Source organism: Polypterus senegalus, chromosome 7 (genome assembly GCF_016835505.1).
Source record: "Polypterus senegalus isolate Bchr_013 chromosome 7, ASM1683550v1, whole genome shotgun sequence".
Classification (NCBI taxonomy): domain Eukaryota; kingdom Metazoa; phylum Chordata; class Cladistia; order Polypteriformes; family Polypteridae; genus Polypterus; species Polypterus senegalus.
This window is the reverse complement of record NC_053160.1, coordinates 110,617,151-110,638,804: the sequence shown is the minus strand read 5'-3', so window position 1 is coordinate 110,638,804 and position 21,654 is coordinate 110,617,151. Positions and strand designations below refer to the sequence as shown.

The 21,654-nt window shown below is 42.1% G+C and overlaps 1 pseudogene; it reads right to left on the bottom strand.

Moving 5' to 3' along the window:
- Nucleotides 1-551: 551 nt before the first annotated feature.
- LOC120532055 lies at nt 552-19,472 on the bottom strand (annotated as a pseudogene).
- Nucleotides 19,473-21,654: the final 2,182 nt, after the last annotated feature.

The following is a 21,654-nucleotide window of genomic DNA, read 5'->3' as shown; positions in this document are numbered from 1 at the left end:
TATCAGTAACAGGCATATATACTCCTTACGAGTGATAACAGAGGAACTGTGAGACAACAAGAAGAAAATGTTACAGTGCTGTTAAGCTGTTTGCATAGCGTAGTCCTATAAACTGGGATAACATGGGATTATTTCTTATTTCTATCTGCATCTTTAGATTACTACAAAGCTATACCAAAATTATAAATTTACTGAATCCTAATTACTCAACACTGTTATATTTGCATAACATGTATAGGTGAGGGATTTAAGCAAGATGACATCAGATGTTCATAAAAAGTCAAGGCAATCACGGTATTGACTTATAGGAGGACTCTCTGAGACCATTACTGGCTATAAGCTACCTATAATATCTATTGATGACACACAGGCGTGGATAGTGATTCTTAATATAGTATTTTAATAACTGTAAAAATTGTGTCAGTTTCTCATTAGGTTCTCTCAGTACAACGAAAAAGACCAGAATGCCTTTTTTTTAAGAACTTCCTTTTTCCTTCGAAAATCCCACCCACTAACATTCTACAGGAAGTTACCAACAACAGGAATATCAATCAACATCAATATAAATTGAACTTGTTACTGAACATACAATACACAACACTCCTTTTCCCCAGTTTTAAATATCTTTGTAACGTCTTGGCTTAACAAGAGCTCTACGGGGTCTTAGTGACACCATAGGTTGTGGGGTCTTAACATTCACAGGTTTACCAGTTTCAGTGGTTGGTGTCACTACTGTATCATTATCTGGAGTAGATTTGGAAAAAGTTGGTATTTCTGGGCTACCAGGAGGCTGTTGAACAGTGGTAACTGGCTGCTGCATTGACTCTGGTTCGGGCACTGGTCCTTCATCTATCATCCTCTCTCGAAGCTGATCAACATGGCGACGGCAAATGTGTCCATCTTCTGTTTGCACACGGTAAGACACAGGGCCAGTTGCCTCTTGCACTACTGCCGGCATCCATTGTGGTTCTCCTACAAAATTGCGTGCATATACTGTCTGTAAGGGTTGAAATTGGCTAAACACACCCCCATGCTTTTGTGCTAGCTCCCCTTGCTTCATATGCATGTCAGCTTGAAAGTCTGGGTTAAGGCGATCCAGTGCAGTGGTCAGTCGTCTTTTCATTAGCAACTCTGCAGGACTCTTCCCTGTGGAAGAGTTGGGCATGGTGTGCTGAGATAACAAAAATCTTGCAAGGCCTGTTTGCCAATTACCAGCTATGATTCTCCGTAGAGCATCCTTTGTTGTCTGAACCATTCGCTCTGCTTGCCCATTTGAGGACGGATGATAGGGGGCTGTTGTCACATGCCGGATCCCATTTCTTTCTGTGAACTCTTTGAATTCAACAGATGTAAATGCTGCACCGTTGTCTGAGACAATAATATCTGGCAACCCATGTGTAGCAAAGATAAGGCGCAAAGTGTTGATGGCAGCATTTGCAGACATGGAGCGTAGAAGAGACACCTCCAGCCACTTGGAATGGGAATCTACCAAAATAAAGAAGACCTTTCCTTGAAATGGTCCAGCAAAATCGATGTGGATCCGAGACCAAGCCTTAGCTGGCCATTCCCAGGGGTGAAGTGGTGCCCTTGATGGTGCATGCCGCAACTGTTGACATGTTGTACAACACTTTACAGCTTTCTCTATTTGTCCGTCCATTCCTGGCCACCATACATAACTTCGAGCCAGAGCCTTCATGTGGACTATGCCAGGGTGGGAGTCATGAAGTAGTTTAAGTACATCCTCCCGTGCTAGAACAGGTACTACAACGCGGCTACCCCATAAAACACAACCCTTGTGAGTTGAGAGTTCATTCTGTATGTTGGTAAAGGGTATGAAATCTTCACCTGGGACTTCATGGGGCCAGCCATGCAAAAGCCAGTGCAGTACACGAGACAGAACTGGATCCTTCTGAGTAAGCGCAGCAATTTGGTTAGCATGAATAGGTGCATTAGGCACAGATTCCAAGAGCAGGACCTCAAGAGGAGGTGGTGTATCAGCCACAGGATTTGCTATAGGCAAGCGGCTCAAGGCATCGGCGGTTGTCAACTCTTTTCCTGGTCTGTAGCACAACTGATAGTTGTATGCACCCAACAAGAGACTCCAGCGAAGCATACGAGGCGACAAGATCTGTGGCATGGGTTTAGAATGATGTAGGAGACCAAGGAGTGGCTTGTGGTCTGTGCAAATCGTAAAATGACGCCCCTGCAAGAACTGATGAAAGTTTTTTACACCAAAAATAACAGCAAGAGCCTCCTTATCTATTTGAGCATAATTGCGTTCAGTGGCCGACAGTGTCCGTGAAGGAAAACTAATTGGGTACTCCATACCATCAGGCTCTACATGGCTCAGTACAGCTCCAAGGCCATAAGGATAGGCATCGCATACCAATACAAGAGGCTTTTTAACATCGTAGTGCACAAGAGTAGTACATATAGATAGCAAGTGTCAAAAGAGGTGTGAATTTGATTGATGACTTTAAGCCCCGCCCCCAAATATGATGGATGATATCAAGCCCCGCCCCAATATGATTTATGAAATATGAAAATATGAAATATGAAAATATGAAAATATGAAAATATGAAAATATAATTTATGTAAATATGAAACTATAAAAATATGAACTATACCCCGCCCCTGGGGGGTTGGACCACCGTCATACTTGATCATCTCTAAACCCCGCCTTTTAGGGTGGGTCTTTCGTAAACCGGACACTTATCACTCCCCATTAACAATACTCACGCCCCCGAGTTACGCCTTTATCTCTCTATCCGCCTATAGGGTTAGGGAGAGGTATATCGCTCCACCCCTTCCCAACCCCGACTGTGGGAGGAAATGAAAGAGTTCTTGTATAAAATTCTAGTCACTTAGTGAAAACGCTACGACACACAAAAGCAAACAGAATGGACGGTCTTGTGAACGCTCCTAAGAAACTGAAAGCCAACAGGGCCTTACGGGAGTTACGGGAACCACGCTTCAGCTCTGTCTGGTACGATTCTAACTGTGCTTTGTGCCGGGTAGAGGTAAAAAGAAATGCAGAGGGCCAGCTCACGATCGCCGTTTCCAAGAAGGAGCCTATCCTACCCGAATATAGCGAGGCCGGTCACGAAGAGGAAGATAAAGAAAATGTGATAAAGGATCGAGTGAGTGAAATTAATTTTTCTATAAAAGACTGGAGTTTTTTTAAAGCTCTTATGGCAAATATTGATGAAGCTATTTATCAAGGAAAACTATCCGACCAGATGAAAAGAATTAAAAGAAAATTGGAGGAGGAGTTTAGCATGTTGAATAATTCATGCTCGGAGGAGGAGGAAGAAAACTGGGAGTCAACCGCCCCCTAAGTGAGTGGAGATAAATACAGAGGTCTTTTCCATAGTCTACATTAACCTAAAACCCTATCGAGATGTCTTCAACTAACTACCCTTCCGAAGCTGGTGCTAGCTGGGCCGGTCGTCTCCCTGTTCTCTCAGCCTCTGAGGTGGCAGAAGTCCTCAACATTTTGATGCGCTCCGAAGAACCAAGCTCCAGGGGTATGGAACATATGTCCGCCACTGACTACCTGTTTTGGCCGGCTAACCTTCAAACCAACACCGCCTACTCTACTCCGACGATGTGATCGACCTAACCTACAGCCCGGCTACTCTGCGGCAGACCAGATGCTGACAGACAACGATGTGTTTTGGGCGGGTAACAACCAGCACCCTGCCGGCTACGTACCTGATCAGGTCTGCTGGTCTACGGAACAGACAGCGGCAGTCAACGACCTGTTTTGGCCCGATGACATCGTACCTAACTCCGGGTACTCTGCTCCTAACAACTCACCTTCAGACCCACCGTCTTGGCCGGATCTTCTGATGCCCTCGAATGACCAGATCTATTGGCCCGAACCTCAGTTACCCGCTCCTGATGATATGTATTGGCTGGACAGTCTCCTGGAGAACCGTACAGGACCTGACTTTTTTGTCCCTGCTGAGGATACTCTGGGGAGCCTGACGGCGCTGAGGAGATAGCCATGCAGACCATGCATCAAGAAGAGACTGTGGACGACTTGGTAGAGGCTCTGGCCTCTTGGAAGCCATCGTCCCAGGATTCTGATTATGAGGGCATGGACATTGAACAAACTGACGGGGCTCTGGGTGAAACACTTCGAAAGACTCTGAAACTGATCAAGAGTTTGATTGCGGCTCTGCTGGACATAATAGTCGATCGGGACCTAAAAAGCACCTGTCAAGGTTGTTTCATAGATCACCCCAGCCAGACGCAGCATACGTGTCTGTTTGAACCGGACTCTGTTTATCGGGTTGGCCGTTTTCAAGAGGTTCTGACTGTTTTCCGCAAACCGTGGCTCAGGAGCCTGGTCATAAAGACTCTGGGCTGCTTCAACATCTTTCCGCCTTTTCACAAGGTTCATTCATTTGTTCAAAATGCTGTAGATGAACTGGAAAATGAACATTCTATTAGCGAGGCTATTGTACAGGCCTTTCACAACATGGACGATCCATCTTACTCTAAAATACGTGAAATAGCCGATGCTTTCTCTAAAAGGCATTTTTCTGTACCAGACATGACCGATGCACCTTTGGGGTTTTACGGGGAGTATGATATAGAAAAATCAGACGAAGTGTCTGAACTCAATGTGCCTGTACTATGAAATGTTTTAATAATGTTTTTAATACTGCTGTTTTTGAAAATTACCAATAAAGCCTCCTTTGATTTTTAAACCATTGACATTTTTCTTTCACCGTCGGCGATGGAGGGTTACTTGAAAAAAGTTTATTATAACCCGGCAAATCCTGGTAGCTTTGGGGGAAAAGACTCTTTGAAAAGAGCTCTTGAGGTTTCGGTCAGAAAAGTAATGACCAACAGGTGTCGGATTGGTTATCCGTCAATATGCTTATACAATTCACTAACCCGCTAGAAGGCATTTTAGGAGAAATAAGGTTTATGTATCCGATATAGACTCACAATGGCAGATGGATTTAGCGGACATGACAAATGTGACCGAGCATAATCTGGGTTATAAATATTTGTTAACATGTATCGACATACTTTCTAAGTACGCGTGGGTACGACCCCTGAAGAACAAAACGGGTAAGGAAGTGACGAGAGCCTTCCAAGACATTCTGAGCGCCGGGCGTACTCCAAAGAAACTCCAGACCGATAAGGGAAAGAGTTTTTCAACCGTGATTTTCAAAAGCTGTTAAAGAAGATCGGGATAAAACATTTCACCACTGGAAACGAATTAAAGGCCTCCGTGGTGGAGAGATTTAACCGGACATTAAAATCTAAAATGTGGAAATATTTCAGCGCTTATAACACGAGAACCTACATCGATAAATTGCCTGATTTAGTATACTCTTACAACAAAAGTTATCATGAAGCATAAAATGGCTCCTTCCGATGTAAACACGTTAAATTCTTGGAAAGTTTTCAAAATTTATACGCCGCCAACCCCAGGCCCGCCATTGTTTAAGTTTAAAGTAGGAGACACGGTTAGGGTGTCTAAAACAAGACATCCTTTTGAGAAAGGTTATGAACAGACATTTTCAGATGAAATCTTTACCGTATCTGAACTTGTACCTATGGCACCGGCGGTGTACAAACTGAAAGACTACGACGGTGAAGAGATTGTAGGATCCTTTTACGACCCCGAATTACAGAAAATTAAAGTCGGGTCCACAGACGTTTACAGGATCAAAAAATACTGGCCAGGAAAGTTAAGAATAAAAAACGACTCATTTTAGTCAAATGGCTCGGCTGGCCAGAAAAATTTAACAGCTGGATACCGGAGAGCCAGGCCCAAGATGTTCAATAAAATCCACAGGGCTCCTAATCGACTCTTCATTCTCTAGCGGTATACGATGGAGCGCAAAAGTTTTTTGTGACACTTCGAGCAACGCTTCCTCAGACATTTTCCCTAACAACACCATTTCCAATTTCACGAAGCTTGCTAAACCCATAGAATTAGAAGGTTCTTGGGAAGTCGGTCTAGCAGAAGTTCAGTACCCACATACGTGGAATACCATAGACAAGCCAGATAATGAATTCTACGTTTCGGCCCCCGGTGTAAAAAAACATTACTACATTCCATGCGGCTATTACGAAGGTATTCACGACCTACTGTCTTTTATGAATTCGACAACCTTAAGCCTGCCCACTTTGACCGATGTTGCAGCTGGATTTGCCCTTCTGAGAACCCTGCGAAATTCAGTTATAATGCTGTGGAACGAAGAGTCTACGTGGTACCGGGTGAAAAGGATGAAACTATACACTTAAAAGGACAGCTGGGTCGAATATTAGGAGCGCATCCTGATCAGACTCGGGGTTTAACTTATAAGGCTCCTTTCCCCGCCGACATCAGGGCCGGCTTTTACACTTTGTACGTGTACGGGGATATGGTATCTCATCAGAGAGTCGGAGACAGCTACGTACCCCTTTTGAGGTGTGTTCATATAGAGGATCAGGCGAATAAAATTACAACCATCACATATGACAAACCGCATTATGCCGGTCAGCAAGAATCATTTTGACACAGTGACTATTGAAATAAAGACGGACCAGAACAAAAAGCGTGCCATTTCAGTTTGGTAAGGTGATAGTGAAGTTGCATTTCAGACCCGTCAGGCATTGTATGCACGACTGATACAATGAGGTCTTACCAGGACCCGACACCTTACATCCAATATTATCAGACCCAAGCGGTAACGGCTTACCGGGATTCTCTGGATCCCCTGTAATGTATGGTGGGGGGATTGGAGGTATATTTCGAGGATTGTTTAGAAGAGCTTTACCTCTCCTGAAAAAAGGCTTTGACATCGCAAAACCACATATCAAATCCGCGGCTAAAAATATTGTAAAAGATGTGATCACTGGGGCTATATCTAGTGCTGCAGGTGGAGTCCTAGAAAACAGGAGGGAGCGGGCTTGATGGTCATGAGAAAGACAAAACGCAAGAGACCACGGGGTCGCGTCAGCCCCCGACAGCTAAAAAGGCCAGGCACTATTTTTGCAGCATTCTCTAAACGTCGTCAGAAGAGGAACAAGAGTAAAGCCCAAAAGAAGAGAGACATTTTTAAGAAAAGATGGCTTTCATACACAGAATGTCCGAAGAGTGTGTCAAATCTGAACTGGATCTGTTTACGGTGCCTTTCACTCAACGAGTGTAGATAAAAGTATATACGTTGAAGTCCCACCACTCTCAGCCCTCTCTGAAGTAGCCCCGCTAGAATTTCTCATAGCCGGAAATGGGGAAGATTACCTGGACTTGAATAACACTCTTCTACACCTAAGGGGAAAGATAGTGAATGCTGACGGGACTAACATACCTGCCGGGCAAAGGTCGGATTTGTCAACTACCCTATAGCCAGTTTGTTTTCCCAAGTTGATGTCACCCTCGGGGACCGTCTAATATCCCAGAGTTCAAATTGTTATCCTTACCGAGCTGTCTTAGAAGGCCTGCTAAATTACAGCCAAGAGACTCTTCATTCTCAGTTTGCTACAGGACTTTTTTACAAAGATACACTTAACAAATTGGAAGAGACAGACCCCGACGGAGAAAACATCGGTTTTAAAAACCGAAGCGCCTATACAGCCGGTAGCAGGACTGTTGAACTTCTGGGGCACATACATACAGATCTCTTTTTCCAGGAAAAACTACTATTGAACGGCCTAAACGTGAAGATTAAAATGGTTTGGAACAAAGATGAATTCTGCTTAATGTCCGGTGATGCCGAACGTTACAGAGTAATCATAACATCGGCCTCCCTGTTTGTAAAAAAAGTAAAAGTTTCACCGGCCGTGAAATTAGGACACGCTCATGCCCTTACATCAGCCAATGCTAAATACCCTGTGGAAAGGGTGAATATGAAAGTATTCAGTATGCCCGCGGGGATCCGAGTATGCAATCAAGAAAACCTGTTTCTGGGCCAACTACCAAAGTATGTGGTGATTGGCATGGTAGATAATGAGGCCTTTTCGGGCTCTTATACACGGAACCCGTTCAATTTCAAACACAATGATGTAGAGTTCCTGGCTCTGTACATGGACGGTGAACAGATTCCTGCCAAACCTTTTCAACCAGACTTTGTAAGCGGCAATAGTGCCAGAGAATATTATAACCTGGTATTGGCCACTGGTAAGCATTTGAAGGATCAAGCTCTGGCTATCAGCCGTTCAGAGTTCTTGCAAGGATATACTCTTTTCGCTTTTGATCTAACCCCCGATCAAGAATGTGCCGATCATTTTTCATTAGTTAAAACTGGAAACATGAGATTTGAATTACGCTTCCGCGTCCCTCTCCCTCGGACCGTCAATCTAATAGTATATGCGGTCTTTGACAACATCATTGAAATCAACCAGAGACGTAATGTTCTGTATGACTACTAATAAACACCATGAATACAAAACAATTAACAGAACTACTGTCCCAAGACCCCTACACGAAAGATATTTCCGCGGTGTGTTGGCGTGTGATCAACTACGGAAAAAATAACGGCTTGCCGCCATGTTTGTAGTGAATACTCACCGTCAAACCCAACCCGGAGAACACTGGCTGGGGATTTACCTCACAGAAGACGGAAAGGGGGAGTTTTTGATTCCTATGGAAATCCCCCGGACTTTATCTACTTCCCGAAAGACATTTACCATTTCTTAAGCAAAACTGTAAACAAATCATTTACAATAACCGACAGCTTCAAAGTTGGTTCTCGGACAAATGTGGTCATCACTGCCTCTTCTATCTGCATCAGAGAGGAAAAGGTCTCCCGTACACCTCTGTAATAAAAAAGTATTCTGAGGACGTGAACAGTAATGACTCTATGGTCTCTAAATTTGTTCGTTCCTGGCTTCCTTCACCGGGACGGTTAAAGGATGATGACACTCTGTAATGAGATAAAATTGTATTTAATAAACAAATAATTTTACAAATTAATAAGCAATCCATTCCAGTCTTTTTTTTCTCGGTTTCAATCGATAGGGGCTAACTTCTGTTTGATGAGCAGGGAGGGGGGCGGCGGGTGGTTTAAAACTTTCAAGGAGTTCTCTCGTTTCATCATTAGGTACGACAGAAAATGGAATGTTCAAACCGGCCATGGCGTTTACAAATTCCTTCCACCCCCGCGGTCTCCTATGTTCAGGTATTGTATGAGAAGCGGTCAGATTACGAACCAAATCCACCATGTTGGATCCGACCAGAGGTTTACCTTCTAACAACAGCTCTCCACGATTATTCCAGAAGGCGTAATGGGGATTAACGGACATTTTATGTAAAACAAATTCAACATTTTTCTTTGATTTTACAGGCGCGCTTCTCAAAACCTCTTGCCAAACCTTGTCCTCAGACACCTTGACTGTTCCGGGGCCCCCTCGCCACTTTCTTCTTTTGGTAATACGAGCGTCAGACTGCCAGCTTCTTTATCGGCCTTTTTAACTAGAGTCAGATATCTCTGCAAGATGGAAGTGTAAAGCTTCACCTTCTCGTCAGCCCCTATATCACAGCGTTGCAGGATGTTTCTCATTTCTTTGTCCAGTTCAGTTACCCCAAAGAGAATTTAAAAACAACTTTGAAATCTGTCTCTTGGCTGGATTTACGGCGATGTTATCGCGGTCCAATCGTACACCTTCCTTCTGATAATAATCTAAAATATAACGGTCGCGGGAAGCTTCATCCGTACACCATGCAGGATAGCCCGAGGCCTCCTGATTGCCTTTTAGGTGAAGCTTGATATAATCTGAGAATAACTCAGAAGTACGTTCGGGGTAATGCCAAATCTCGTATACTTTTGAAACTTTATACCCTTTGTCAATGGCCTTTGCTATTTCCACACTGCACCAAGTACCGGTTAAAGCTCTCTCATCCTCTGTGTGAAGACAGTCCACAATCTGAGCTTCTGTCTCCGCGCAGGTGCGACAGAGGGTGAACATTAATTTCCCACAAAACCTGAGAGGCAGGACTGGAAAATTGAGACCACGTGGAGGATGGACGGTGGCTTTAATTAATCCAAAATACTGCCCAAGATCCCCAAACTGCTGAAAAATGATAGTGGGGTGACCGACCGGGTACATTTTTGTTTTATTCACAAACGGGTACAAGCTAGTGAAATCATAATAGTGAATCTGTTCGGGCCCCACCACCTTGTGGTACAATTTTATGGCGTTGGTACGTCCGCCAAACAAAGAGTCCCTGGGTTGTATACGTTGGGGGAAATCACAGTGTTTTAAGAAACTTTGTAGCCTGAGGTCTTGTTTTTTCATACTCTCCCAAGAATGCTCCCAGAGTACGCGCACATCTAGATTAAATTTTGTCCTAAGTATTTCCAATTTTCTCATAAACTTTTGATACATAGCCGCACAAGTCATACCGGTTAAAGGATGGGTACTGTTTAAATCATAACATTCGGGACAGCCGTGATAAAAACAACCAGCAAATTCAAAGGCGGTCGGAACACCTTTAACTACGGCATAGCCGTCAAGATAAAAGGAGCCCTTCTTTACTTCCCCAAGGTTTAGAGCGTGTTGATTGTTCAATTTTTCTGTTTCACAGAGATACAATAACCATTGAATAGATGCGTTCGAATAGTTTTTCTGACTACTACTGTAATGGTCAGAAGGAATTATGCCTACAGACTTTGGAGGCATACAGTTTTGCCTGTACATGGCCATACATAGAGATGCCAGGGTCATGCATTGAAACGGGTCAATGTTGCCAATTTTGATGACCTCGTCTCTGAATTTAATGCACGCTGTTCTAAGAATTTCAACGTCATTTTTACAATAAAAAGCCATCTCCTCTTTAAAATTAAAAACACCATGCTTGACCCGTCGTACCAGGTAAAAAATTCTTCCTTTTCTTTGGTCATCATGCTCTGAACACCATAGCATTCAGGTTTGGGGTAGGGGCCGATATAATTCTGATTTTCAGCCGTATTGAAGAAATGGGGGAAATAACCTTTTGCGGCTTCAAACCCCATGGCTTTAGGCATGGCACTCAATTTCATTGTTAAAAAATTCAAAGAATCTATAAAACGTAATTTATAACCATCATCTGTGAAACACATCAGCTTATTTCCTTGAGTAGTAACACTAGGGCTCACACCATTTTCAAGCAGATACTTCATTAAAAAGTACCCATCGTAACCTTTTGAATTGTGAGCTATGAAGGTATAGCCATGATACTTGGGGCGACGGTATCTGGCAAAGAACTGTTGTACACAATCTTCACCCGCCCAGAACCAGGATTTACAGTATATGTAATTAGGAATGTGCACCCCCGTTTCTTGCCGACTTTCAAAATCATAAAACACGTATTTCTCGCAACGATCCTCAGACTTCAAGGTTTCTATAAAGCACTGATGGTTTTCTGCATCATTTTCAATTTTTGTTTTACAAACACGGCATTCTTTTGGCCGACATTTATGGGGTTTTGAGGTGGCATTCACTGTGTAAGTTTTGTAACACAGGGGACACATTTTTGCAGTGTCACAGGATACTTCCATATCGTTGGTCTTGTCGTTAAATTTAGGAATCGTATGCTGAATAAAACAAAATTGGGACTGACAGTAACGGTTGCAATCACCACACTTGACAAGTTCTTCAGGGATCGGACGGCAGTCGGGGGAGAAACACACGTTGCAGTGGCCTTCACAATGATGGCTAAGGATGGAGTGGTAGCTTGTGTAACAGTAATCACACAAGTATTTAACCCCCAGAAACCCCTTTAAATTCAAAATACAGTAGTAATGGTTGTCGTGTAAAAACATAAAATAGGTTTTGGGGTTTCTACCTCGGGAGCTTTCAAATTTTAAAAATGTATCATTTCTTAGACACCTGTACCAGACAACAATTTTAATACCCCAGCAAGTTTTCAAATTTATGCAAATCCGCAAAGGACACTTTTTCATGCTCAGATAATCCAGCCCTGCTCTGAAGTTTATACGCTTCACGCATACATAACGGTGGGCTTTGCCTGTACCGGTCTTCCATTAGGCTAAGCAGACAAAAGGCAAAACAGAGCTGATTCCCGTAATTATAAGAAATAATTAAATGCCTCATTTTCTTTCTAACTATTTCATGGTTGAGTAGAGATGATACCCACTAGGTGACCGAACAATCTGAGTGACTAGCATCAGAGACTCATCAGCCAACACACTCGCATGAGTCTGAAGAAGATTCTCTATCTGCTGAAGAAAACCGTCTACATTAATATTAGAGCCAGTCAACTGTATAAAAACGTTGATAGGTAATGAATCGGCCCGCAATTCTAGCTGTACGACATCTTGCGGATTTAAAGTTCCTGAAAAACTATCCAGAATTCTTTGCAACATCTCATGAATACTGTTAAACACCTCCTCGTAAGACTCTAGTTCATAGGCATCTGCGAAATTTAAGGGGTGTCTTATTTCAGTGTTGTTAAAAGCAGGTCTGTCGATCTGCTGAAAAATGTCCGGACCGTCATTACTAGAGACAGCAGAGGGCCCGGCCATGCCTAAAGTAGACGAGGGTGAATGTTTAGATACCACAGAACCACCGGACATGACTGGCACGATTGAAGAGGTTGAAGGGGTAGCTGCAAACGGCTGTGTAATAGGGACTGATGAAGCGGTGACTGGAACAGGGGGCAAGACTGAAGCAAGGGGAGCTATTGGAACAGAGGGGGTACAGGGGCCTACTAAAGTAGCGGGAGCAGAAGTGGAAGCTACAGGGCCAGAAACAGAGGAGCCAGTGATGGGGACAGAGGGGTTACAGGGGCCTACTAAAGTAGACGGCTTGGCCCCAGAGGGGCTAGCTGAAATAAACGAGACTGAAGCAGAGTGCCCCGAAGGGAGCATGACTGGAGCAGAAGTGGAAGCTACAGGGCCAGAAACAGATGTAGCCAAGGAGGTAACCGAGACTGATGTGGCCATACTGTGAGAGGGGGCAGCATTTACAGAACCCGACATGTTTGTTAAACCATGACCCGTTTGAGCATTCACATTCTCGTTCAAAGACCGCTGAACCCTTTCTAACAAGTTATTTAATGTCTGCATTTCATCTGGGGTGGCTACTGGACGTAGGGCTTCTAAAAGGCTGTCAAGCTGGTCAAAGTCGATGGGAGTGGTAACAGGTGAAGGAGCTCTCATGGTCGCTATTATATTATTCATTTGGAACAGGTTTTGATTTTGCCAATTAATATATTCCAATTCATTAAAATATCGGGGTGGTGGAATAGGCATTTTTGGGGGCCGAATAGAAAAGCAGAGCTCATCCGCCATGTCGTACAATAAACCAACATTTTGAGCACTGCTCCCAGCGTCCAAGTCCTCACTTGCACGCCTTTTGCCAGACATCATTTGGGGAACAAGTTTTCTAAAATTGCACACAATAAAATAACCTTTTCACGTATATCCGGAGACAGGGGTAAAAGGTCCGGTAATGCACTTTGAAAAATCAACAGCACTCGTTCGATTTCCGCCTTCAGCTCAGCAGCCTTAGCAGCGGGATCCAATCTTTCAGGTTCACCAATTATTTGGGTGAGAAGTCCTGGTGATGATACAAACGGCGGTGATCCTCCGAGTATCTGAGTCAGTAAGCCAGGAGAGGCTGGTTCTGAAAAAACAAGCAAGACTAAGTTTTCTTTAAAAATAAAGATTTGTTGCGCGCTCGCACAAATAGTTCAACTTACCGGGCGGCGTGAATGAGATGTTCAATAATAGACTGTCCGAGAGCCTTTGCGCCGATTCTAGATGCTGGCTGGAAACTTCGGAAGAAAACCCACTCTTTGGGGGCGTCGAGTATTCTGCTAAAAAGCACATATTTAACCCCAACGCCTTATTTTCTTCCCCACACACACACACACGAGCCCTGAGTGGAAAGTGATACTTACTTTCTGGGGACTCTTTGGCTGAGGCAGGATTTTTATTCTCAAAAAGACAATGTGCTTCAGCTATTAAATCCTCCAATTGCGAACTAGTCAGATTTAAAGAATCAAACAGTTCACCCTCCGATTCTAAAATATAAAAGACTAGGTTTGTACGTACTTAAAGACCATTGCATTAAAAAGTAATCAGCCGGAACATTCTTATAAGGTTGTACATTTCCAATAAAAGTAATTAACATTAAAAAAGTAATACGTTTGTACATACTTAAAGACGTTAAAAGTTTTAAACCAGCGCGGTCTTATAAACAACATTTCGATTTATAAAAGGTTAGTCTGTATAACTACTATAATTAGCATGAAACTTACATTTCCATTAAAAGTAATAAGTTTGTACATACTTAAAAGACGTTAAAAGTTTTAAATCGGCGCGGTCTTATAAACAACATTTCGATTTAAAAGTACGGCCGAAAGAAGATCTGACTCACTTTTTAAACAGCCAGCCGGCCAGAAACTACAGCCTTCTGAAATAAGAAAAATAATTCATTTATAAACTCGGGGCGTTACGACTAGATACAGTTTTTTCATTTAAAAGCAGAAAACATACCTCCGAGTGAGAGGCTGCTTTGAGATTGCTCTTCGTCGCTGGAACTATCTGATTTGAAAGCGGATATAGAAGAATATCATTTCAACAGTTTGATGAGACGGGCGTTAACGGCATATATTTCTATAATCTACACTTACCCTCAACCACAAAAGTATTTTTTGCCATGCCAGCCATTGCGGAAGAAAAAGCAAAAATGCCTACCTTATGGCAAGATCTTGGAGACACTCGTAATGTTTGAATAGTTATTGTAGTAACACCGCTAAGCAGAACACTTTATGTGGCACCTAGGGACCCGTAACGCCTTGGAAGGGCGGAGTGAAAAGCGCGGGACATTTGTGAGAAAGCTCATAGGTTCAGAGTTGTTGATGTTCCGCCTCTAAGGGGCGGTGACCCTTTCTAGCGGCAAAGAAGCCTCATTCAAACACACGCCGCTGTAAGGTTCAAATCTAAGCATATACTTTGTTTTACCGAGAGATCGCCACACGTATTTTAAAGTTAATATACTGTAAATGTGAAATAAAGTCAATTTTGACATTTACACAATTAACACGGCTAAAATACAGTATCGGAAAGAGCTGTTTCTTAGATCGCAACATATATTTTAAAGTTGACATACTGTAAATGTGTAGTAAACTGTATTAACACGGCTAAAATACATTATCAGAAAGAGCCCTTTCTTAGTTCGCCACGTGTACTTCTAGGTTAATATATAGTACTGTAAATGTGAAACGAGCTCAATTTCGACATTTGCCGATTAACGCGGCTAAAATACTCGGCCATATAGAACCCTTTTTAATAACTCTTCTTGCGAGTTTGTAAAGATAATTGTAAATAAAAGAGAGTCGTTAGTGGAAAATGTTTCATTTAATAACTTTGTTCTTAGACCACAGGAATATAAAAAGTGTTGTGATTAAGTTCGCAGAGCCAGTGCTGAAAAGCTTGTTAAGAATTTTAGTAAAAAAAAATCAGAAGGAGTGTATATATTCTTAATCGCTTTGATTTGGGGTGAGAATAAGTATTTTACTTCATGATATAAAAAATAGAACATGTTTAAATTAGATTAAGACTTTTGTTAATTGATAACATGAAGGGCGCCGACTCCCTGTGGGGACCTAATTGCTTCAACGTCTGGCTGATGCCTAAAACAGCCGGTAAGCATTTTAGATTATTACCATATAATCAGAAAGGCCCTGGCTTGTCACGGCTTGGTAATTAAATTAAGAGACAGGCCGTGACCGATCATATTTGGTGCATTCCGATGGGGGGAAGTACGTAATTGAAAAACGAGTCTTTTGAACCGGTGAAATTTACAAAGAGGCGTTCAGGCATTTGGAGTGGCCATGTATTTTCGTGCTTTTGATTCTAATGCAGCTTATAACGTTTTTAGAAATTTGTATATTTATTTTCTTACTATTAGTTTACAACTTAGAGGGGAGAGTGAAAATCGTTTTTAGTTAGGGCTGTGTCGTGATCTTGTAACTTAGAGCAGAGAGTCCCTATCGTTTTTAGAAAATTGTATATTTATTTTTAGTGGGGTGTTCGCAGAGACAGTGCTGAAAAGCGTGTTAAGAATTTTAGTAAAAATCAGAAGGAGTGTATATATTCTTAATCGCTTTGATTCGGGGTGTGAATAAGTATTTTACTTTATGATATAAAAAATAGAACACGTTTAAATTAGCTTAAGACTTTTGTTAATTGATAACATGAAGGGCGCCGACTCCCTGTGGGGACCTAATTGCTTCAACGTCTGGCTGATGCCTAAAACAGCCGGTAAGCATTTTAGATTATTACCATGTAATCAGAAAGGACCTGGCTTGGCACGGCCTGGTAATTCAATTAAGAGACAGGCCGTGACCGATCATATTTGGTGCATTCCGATGGGGGGAAGTACGTAATTGAAAAACGAGTCTTTTGAACCGGTGAAATTTACAAAGAGGCGTTCAGGCATTTGGAGTGGCCATGTATTTTCGTGCTTTTGTAACTTAGTCTGTGCAGGAAAGATAAAGACGCGTGTCGTGAACTTCTAACTTGGAGGCGGAGTGAAAATCGTTTTTAGAAAATTTTGTTTTCTTGTATGGGAGTAGGGTTTTTCTTTGTCCTGCCTACGTTGTGGTTGTCAGCTTGTTGAAGTAAGAAGGAAAGTGAATATAAACCATTGATTAGTTCTTTTATTTGATAATTTACTACCACTTGCCCGTCTGGGAAGGGATATTACAGTATATTTTCTTACTATTAGTTTATAACTTAGAGTGGTTGTGTGAATATTTTATAGCGTTTTTATGTAGTCGTACATATGCGTGGCTTTGCATGCTGGATAAGTGTATATTTAATTTTAGAATATTAGTTTTGAATCTAGTGCTTATAAAATGTGGCCGTGAGTTTATATCTTAGCGCGGGTCTGTGAATATTTTCAGAAAGTTTACACATAGCTATGACGGCAAGACATGTTTGTGTTTAATTAATTAATATTTAATTTTGAATCTAATGTTTATAAAATGAGGTCGTGAGTTTATATCTTAGCGCGGGTCTGTGAATATTTTCAGAAAGTTACACATAAGCATAGCTATGACTGCAAGATAAGTGTATATTTAATTTCACAGTATTAATTTTGAACCTAACGTTTATAAAACCCACGTGTCCTAAGTTTATAGCTTATAAATACATTTTTCATACCTTTATAGTTTCATATTTACATAAATTATATTTTCATAGTTCATATTTTCATATTTCATAAATCATATTTGGGGCGGGGCTTAATGTCATCCATCATATTTGGGGGCGGGGCTTAAATTCATCAATCAAATTCACACCTCTTTTGACACTTGCTATCTATATGTACTACTCACAAGCAGTCCATCTGCTTTGAGTAGTGCTTTTGCCCACTTATAAGCTGTGTCATGGGCAGCAGCCCAGTGCCATGCCATTGACTTGTCAAGAAGTCTGTGCAGTGGTTCCAGAATGGTGGCCTTGTTTGGAAGAAAACAACTGTAAAAATTCAAAAGTCCTAGAAATGCCTGAAGCTGTGTCTCGTTGCGGGGAGCTGGTGCATTCATGATAGCTTCCACCTTCTCACTGGTGGGATGGATGCCCTCTTTATCTACTCTGAATCAGAGAAACTCCACTTCAGTAGCAGCAAAAACACATTTTTCCTTTTGAAGTCTAAGTCCAACTTCAGAGATTCGACATAACACTTTCTCCAAACGTGTATCGTGCTCCTCTGGAGTTTTCCCAGTGATTAAAATATCATCCAGGTATGGCTGTACACCTGGAATACCTGCCAGCAAAGTATCCATAAAACGCTGGAAAATGGCAACAGCTGTAGAGACCCCAAATTGCAGCCGTTGAGCCCTGTACAGCCCCCTGTGTGTATTAATTGTTAACAGCTCAGCTGAAGGTTCATCAAGAACTAGCTGCTGGTAGGCTTGTTTAAGGTCTAATTTAGTGAAAATGACACCCCCTGCCAGTGTGGAAAACATCTCTGCAACAGTTGGTAAGGGATAAACATCAGGTTTTACTGCAGTATTAACAGTACATCTGTAATCACCACAGATTCTTAAACTTCCATCCCTTTTTGTGACAGGGACAATGGGTGTTGCCCATTTTGAGTGTCGCACTGGTACGAAAATGCCTTGCTCAACCAGATCATCTAATGCCTCATCAATCCTCTGCTTAAGAGCAAAAGGTACAGGACGAGCCTTAAAGAATTTTGGTGAAACTGTAGGGTCCACTTCAATTGAAATGGGTGGTCCTCTACACGCGCCAATTTTCTGGAACACTTCTGCATACCTTTCCAGGAGAGCTGTCACATAGTGCTGCTGAATTACGTGCACCCCTGTTAATTCTATTCCAAGTGCTTCAAACCAGTCTCATCCTAACAAGCTAGTACCCTGGCCCCGAACAACAAGAAGTGATAAGGCGGTCTTTTTGTGGCGATACTCAACCTGAACTTTGATCTTACCTAGCACTTGGAGTGGGGCCTAAGACCACTGCCGCAATATACCATCTGTACGTACCAGTGGAGGTGGGTTATTTGGCCACTGGTTTTTGTAAGTATCATCACTAATCAAACTACAGGCTGATCCAGAATCAACTTCCATTCTTAGTTGCTGGCCATTCAGTGAAACTGTAGTCTTATATGCGGGTTTCTTTTGGGTTATATGTTCCATTTCTGTACTATGTACCACATACTCATCCTGGGCATTCACTGTGACTTTACTGGGTTCTTGTGTCTCTAATGCTGTAGTTTCTAGATCTGAAAGTAGTTGAGTAGAGCGTGCCTTTTTAAAACACACGCGAGCTAAATGTCCTCTTTTCTTACAGTAATGGCACACAGATGTCTTAAATTTACATGCTGTAGCTGTATGAGTCCCGCCACATCGGAAACACTTTCTGCCATCACTTTCTTGTAATACAGATGATCTTGTATTCTGAGCTTTATTCAATTGAATCATTTTATGTACCTCTTCCACGTCGTTAGCAGGTAGAGTCTTCTCAGTCCTCAGCATTTGCGCATTCCGGTTCACCATTTCTGCCGCTAAAGCGCGCTCCTCCGCTATTTTGAATGTTAACTTCGGCTCCGCTAGTAGCTGATGCTGCAGTAAAGGATCGGCCACACCACAGACTTTGCGATCGCGCAGCATCTGTTCGAGTTGTTCACCAAAGTTACATTGCACTGAAAGTTTTCTCAGTTCAGCAATGAAGCATGACATACTTTGATTAGGCAGTTGCTTATAACTGTGAAAATGAAACCGTTGTACAATTTCCGATGGTGCAGGATTATAATGACGCTGGAGACACTCGACTATGTCCTTATATGGAACAGCGCTTGGTGGAGTGGGGGCCAACAGCGAGCGCAAGGTGGAGTATGTTGCGGCTCCGCACACGCTTAGTAAAATTGATCTCTTCTTCTCTGGATTATCGATGTCATTTGCGTGAAAAAAGCACTCAAGCCTCTCTGCGTATTCTTCCCACACCCCGGTCTCAGCATTGAATTCGTCGATACGACCCAACGTGGCCATTGTGAAAAAGCAGTAACCAACACAGTTAATAATACCAAAATTTCGTCACCGTCTTGTCTGTTTTTCGATTCAGGGCTTCTTCTCCTCCTCTCGTCGCCAGTATAATATCTATTGACAACACACAGGCGTGTATAGTGATTCTTAATATAGTATTTTAATAACTGTAAAAATTGTGTCAGTTTCTCATTAGGTTCTCTCAGTACAACGAAAAAGACCAGAATGCCTTTTTTTTAAGAACTTCCTTTTTCCCTCGAAAATCCCACCCACTAACATTCTACAGGAAGTTACCAACAACAGGAATTTCAATCAACATCAATATAAATTGAACTTGTTACTGAACATACAATACACAACACTACCTTCTAACAGACAAGTGCTAAGTCGATTGTTTCATTTGCATACTGTTGAGAAGAAAACAGTCCAGGATGGAGATTTCACCGGACTTCCTCGTGGACGATCCTGATTCATGGGACAGTAATGAGTCATATATTTCAGCTCAGTGCAATGTCAAACACCTGAAAGTGGTCAATGATGCAGCGGAGAGAGAGGTGGCACTGATTCAGTCATTTAAATCGGCCATCACAAACCAAGAAGAATAGAAACAGTACCTCCTACAAGTTGTAGAAGACCATCTCAAACAGTTTCCAGCACCAACAAAAACTCTGTTAACTGAAAAGCTCTGTAGAGCTGGACAGAACAGTCATATCAGCACGCACATTTCTGTATAGTGAATATAGAAAAATTCTGATCTCTTGTGCCACCAGTAAATATTGTTTGATTGTCATAAAACTTTGTGTAATTTATCCTGGTAACTAGTGGAACAAAACTGGGGGCTAAGACATGAGAAAATAAAAACTAGGGGCTAGTTTGCCCTACTGAACATTTGGGTGGAGTGTGGAGAGCAAGACAGGTGCCCTCCCTAGGCTTCTGAGTTGCAACCACATAAGCGCGAAGGAAGAAGGGAGGAGAGCCGACCTCGGACGGTCTGGCCGTGATGTCTGGAGGCTGCCAAGATGGAGGTCGGCTGAATGGAGCTATGCGAGCAATGGGTGAGCCGGGAAGAAAGAGAAGGAGGTGGGCTGAGATCAGGAGGAGATTTTTATGAATTCATATATGTACTGTTTTTTTGGAACATTGCACCATTGACACAACCCTATTTCAGTGTTTAATAGTATTATATAGTATTTTTGTATACTAACAATGTTTGGTTTAAATGTCTGATGACCTATACAAGCCCTTTACAGGTAGCATTGTTATTCCATGGAAGACCCAAACAGTGTCTGATTTAAAAAGAACATGTCGTAGAGCTAAGCGTAAATGGAGGAAAACTAAACTAACTATCCACTATGAGATATTGAAGGTTAAAATAACAGAATGCAATAACACATTCTGTCTTGAGAGGTGCTGCTGTTTCTCTAAGATTATAAATAACAATGCTAGTAATCCCAGAGTCTTATTTTCTACGACTGATCGTCTGCTAAACCCAAGTAACACAAAGGAATGCCTCCAAAATACTTCCAGCGAAACCTGTCAGGCTATTGCTGTATTTTTCAATCAAATAATTAATGATATTAGAAATAACATAGTACATCTCCCCAACACTGCAGATCCTCCTAAAACCCAGTACTCCGTTATAAACAAATTAAATTCTTTCACCAGGATAGATTTACCTTATTTACATAGAATAATCTCTCAACTGAAACCCTCCACCTGCGTCCTTGACCCAATACCAACAAGTTTTTTCAAAGAAGTATCAGGCGTGCTAATTGATAATATTCTAGACATAGTAAATTCATCATTAAATACGGGGGTCTTCCCAGACTGTCTTAAGACTGCTGTAGTTAAACCCCTACTCAAGAAAAATAATCTTGACCCCTCTGCTTTTGAAAATTTTAGACCCATCTCTAACCTGTACTTCTTAAGTAAATTTCTAGAGAAGGCAGTCATTATGCAGTTACAGTAAATGACCACCTCAATAAACATGCTATCTATACTAATAAAAGGTAAAGCCCTCACTGACTCACTCACTCACTGACTCATCACTAATTCTCCAACTTCCCGTGTAGGTAGAAGGCTGAAATTTGGCAGGCTCATTACTTACAGCTTACTTACAAAAGCTGGGCAGATTTAATTTCGAAATTCTATGCGTAATGGTCATAACTGGAACCTATATTTTCATCCA